The sequence below is a fragment of the Eubalaena glacialis genome, chromosome X, assembly GCF_028564815.1.
Source record: "Eubalaena glacialis isolate mEubGla1 chromosome X, mEubGla1.1.hap2.+ XY, whole genome shotgun sequence".
In the NCBI taxonomy this organism is placed as follows: domain Eukaryota; kingdom Metazoa; phylum Chordata; class Mammalia; order Artiodactyla; family Balaenidae; genus Eubalaena; species Eubalaena glacialis.
Window position 1 is genome coordinate 105,228,722 of NC_083736.1, and position 4,677 is coordinate 105,233,398.

Sequence of the window (4,677 nt, forward strand, 5' to 3'; positions counted from 1 at the left end):
TTGTATGACACTTGGGGTTGACCACAGAAAAGTAAATCTATAAAGACACAGTTCAGGCATTCTTTCAACATAAAATAAACTTTGGTAAGGTTTATTTAAAATTGAGTAGTATGAACTTTCACTAGGAAGTCACTAGAAAAGTTTAATCTTTCCTTACAGATTTCAGGAAAGCATGCCCATAGCCTTAAATTCTTCACAGGCTTCTTGAGTCCCTTACATTCCTCTCCTATAATTCATATTTTCTATTTTTTTTTAGAAACATAGGAATTCATGTAGGCAATAACTGTATCTTCATTTATGTGTTCCTAGGACCTACTGCAATGTTTGATCCATAATAGGTACTGAGAAAATTTATATGAATAGATGGTGGATGAATGAATAAATATGAGTCACAGTCATTGGTGTCTCTGTCCCATGCTGAAGGCAGGCTTCCCTTCTCAGATTTTATAGCAGTGAGAGCCCTGTCTCCTTTCTTACCGTATATAACTATATTAAATATAAAAAGTATGTTGGCTAATCCCCACACATTCATGATTATTTTCCTTACCTTCCCTTTTTTCCTTTCTTCCCTCCTCCCTACTTCCCTTGCTCCCTCCTCCCCTCTTTCCCTCCCTCCCTCCTTTTCTATCATTAGTTCTTTATTGCAATGGTAGGTCTTCATTTCTAAGAAATAATCAATCTGACCCAAGATAATATTTCTCATCATACCAGGATACCTGAAGTTTTAGTTTAACAGTTTTGTAGGATTTAATGGGGAAGCAAAAAGAGGATGAAACAAAGAATGAGGATACCAGAAGTCTAAAATTCAAGAAGAATCATTCCTCTAGTTTTGCTGAGGACTGTACAGAAAATATAGGTATATTTTTTTTACAAGAAAAATCATTTCAAGTTGTTATTGGTAGTGCATGGATTCAGAATATGTAGCCAAATAATTTGAGAAATTTCAAACTTTCTGAACTTGTAATCCATTCTTAAGAATTCTGATGGTTGGGACTTCAAATACAGCAAATAAAAGAATTAAAAGAAAAATATTCTTACCAGGTTTAGGCTTTTTCCTTGATTGGGTTTTCATTTGGTTGCTATAGCTCTTTGACTGATTGCTAGAGCTACTATAAAGTTATTTTAGTCCATTTCTTTTTGCTTAGTTAGTGTTTCTGTGGTGAAGCAAGGGCCTAGAGCCTCCTCATCTGCCATCCTGCTGATATCTCAATCTATTTATAGTGCCTTTCGTAATTACATAATTTCCCTTAACAGTTTTCTTTTTTTCATGTGAATTTGAATTAGTGCCTGGGAATACTTGTTTTCAGCCTGAAGAACTTCCTTCAGTATTTTTTATAAAGCAGGTCAGCTAGCAATGAATTCTCTCAGTTTTTGTTTATCGAGAATGCCTTTGTTTCACCTTCAGTTTTGAAGTATAGCTTTGCTTGATACAGGATTCTTGGTTGACAGTTTTTTACTTTGACTACATTGAATTTGTTGTCCCACTGCCTTCTGGATTCCACTGTTTCTAATGAGAAGTCAACTGTTAATGATGTCCCCTTGTTTGTGATGATTCTTTTTCTAAAATTTTTCAAATGTCCATTTTATTCTGATTTATAAGCATTGTCAGCTATACATTTGAAGTGCCTTTTTTTAAAGGACTTGACATTTTAATGAAATCTACGTAAATTCTCTTGCTGCATTCAAGATTTTAATTACCTTTTGTATTCATCATTTTTATTATGAGGCATCTGTTTTTTAATCTCTTTGTATTTATTCTACATGAAGTTCACTGGGCTTTTTGAATGTGTGGATTAAAGTTTTACTTTCAATTTGGAAAAAGTTAGCCATTAACTTGAATATTTTTCTTTCTTTTTTTCCTCTTCTTCTGACACACCCATCGCACATATCTTGCTACACTTATGGTTCCACATTTCTCTAAAATTTTGTTCATTTTTCTTTTTCATTTTTCTCTTTTTCAGAATGAATAATCTAATTAATCTACAATTACCTTGATTCAAATCCAATTCAAATCTACTGTTGAGCCCGTCTAGTGAATTTTCATTTTGGTTACTGTACCTTTAAGCTCCAGAATTTTTATTTGGTTCTTTTTCATAATTTCTCTCATGATGGTATTCTCTATTTGATGAGACTTTAATACCTTCTTTTACTCTTTTAAATATGGTTTCCTTTCATTCTTTGATAGTTATACTGGTTACTTTAATGGGTTTTTTTTGTTAAATCCAAATCTGTTCACTTTCAGACAGTTTATGTCGTCTTCTTTTTTTCCCCTGGGTATAGGCCAGACCTTGTTTTTTTGCATGTCTCATGTTTTGGGAGGTTTTTTGGTGAGGGATGGGACACTTCATAGCAACTCTGAGTACTGGTCTTCCCACTTCTAGGACTTCTTGTTGTCATTTGCTTATTTATCTGTGTATTGTCTGGCAGGATTATTTTAGGAAAGCCTATCTGCACCCCCTCCCACCCTGTGTGAAGCCTTTGATTTTGTTCACTGGAGGGTACAGCCTTGGCATGTGCACAGTCATTATGAAATGACAGGGTTTTGCCTGGAGTCTTTCACTATTTCTTTTATCACACCCAGCTCTTAAGCTCCAGTAATTGCTGGCTGATTGCCTTATTGTTTTGAACAATATCTAGGGCATAAATTGCTCCTGAGATGGACCCAATTAAATTCAGTCTCCTTTAAAAGTATAGTTTTTGAAGTCTCTGTTTGAGATTTGTCCTGAACCTAGGAAGGCTCTTCTTAGCTGTGTTATTTCCTGGTTCTCTCTGGGAAACTAGTTGACTTATGGTTGAGTTTATCTCTCTAATGGATCTACCTATCTCCTCTTTAATTGTTTTTCAGCACAACCTCCATTGTTTTTGAGAGAATCCTTAAGCTATGAGTTCCCCTACACTCTGTAGCATATGAAATAAGTTCCTTTTAGGAAATCTTCAGTCTGCCTCCATCCACAGGCAAAATCTCAGAGATATGGCCCTGAAGCTAGGGGTGGGGATGGTGGCAGACTTCTGAGTGAAACTCCTGCTTTAGTTGATGAGAACTCAACTAGGGGTGTAGGACAGCTGTAGTCACTGATATCTTCAATGGCCCCTCCCAGTGGGGAACTTTGTTGTCTTTATGATGGAGCCAGGGTGAGAGTGATCAATCACAGACCCAATATTCTCATGGCACTGCACCCAAGGAGAGCCTAGGCCCTATGATTAGGGGCTGGATATAAAAAAGGGAGCCCCTACTTCTTGGCAACACTTAGCCTCTGCAAATTGCAGCTGGGACAGAATGAGAAAGTCTGAAGTCCTGCCCCTTCTAGGGAGATGCTACAGTTCTCCAGCTTTCAGCTGGGGGAGATGGAGAAAACCCTGTGTCCTTTGGCTGCAACCATCTGTCTGGCTAGTATATTTAGATGTGGGATTTGGTTGTTATTTACCTTTTGTGGGGTTTTCTGAGCTTCATGGATCTGTGGCTTGATTTCATTCATTATTTGGAGGCAATTATTCAACATTACCTCTTTAAATATTTTTCTGCAATGTTCCTTCTCTCTTCCTTCTATGTTAAAACATTTGTGATATTGTCCCATGGCTCGTAGATGCTCTGTTCTATTTTTGTTCATTCCTTTTCTTCTTTTCCTTTCAGTTTGGGTAATTTCCATTGAATTATCTTCAAGTTTAAAGATTCTTTCCTTGGCTGTGTTCAGCCTACTGATGAGCCCATTGAAGACATTCATCTCTGATGTGCTTTTTATTTCTAAAATTTCCATTTGACATTTTTCTTATAGTTTTATCTCTCTGCTAAAATTCCTCATCTGTTCATGCAATTGTTCACCTTTTCTTCTAAATCCTTTAATATGTTAATCATAGTTAATTTAATGTTCCTGTTTCAAAGTTCCTATGTCTTCTCTGTATCTGCTGATATTGACTAACTTGTCTTTTATAAATAGAATTCTTTTTCTTGCCTTTTTGTGTTTCAGTTTTTTTAAATTTAATGCCTGACCTCATGTGTAGAACATTAGGGACTAAGGTAAATGTTATTTTTGCCTGGAAGTGGGCATGTCTCTTTGTTTAGGATGTAAGTGTAGGAGATTAAAAGAATCTAGTCAGAAATTTATCTGTGTTTGGGCTTTGCTGCTGCTATTGTTTTCTGCAATACACACAGGTTGCCACAGATTTGTGCTTAGGCTGGAGGCAGATTTGGTAGTTGGTGTTTTTCTCTGTTAGTTCTCAACCTTAAGGTTCCAACCATGTCTGTACACCTAGTGCAGAGTGGTTCACTCTTCGGACTCTTTCCCCTCCCTACCAACAGACCTCTGTAGCTTGTTGTTAGGTGCTAAATTCATGGTAGAGGCCACAGGGGATGCCATCTAATGGTATTGATACAGGATCCTGGGCTTAGAATTGTTTCATGCTCTAGGAAGACAATTTTATTTCTCCTACACTTCCCCTAGCCACAGTAGAGAAGTTTGCTTGCCCCTTGCCTAGTAGCTTAAAGCTCTTAAATTAAGAAGTTAGGAGTGACATCAGTGAAAATGGCAGCATATGGACCACTGAAAATTTCTTCACAAACAAAACAAAATGGCAAAAACAACCTTTTCAGAACTCTGGAAATTAATCAAAGCCCAGAAGCAATCCAGGGAGCATTTACTTAAGAAAAACAGCTTAATCTCAGTAAGAAGAGTGAACTAG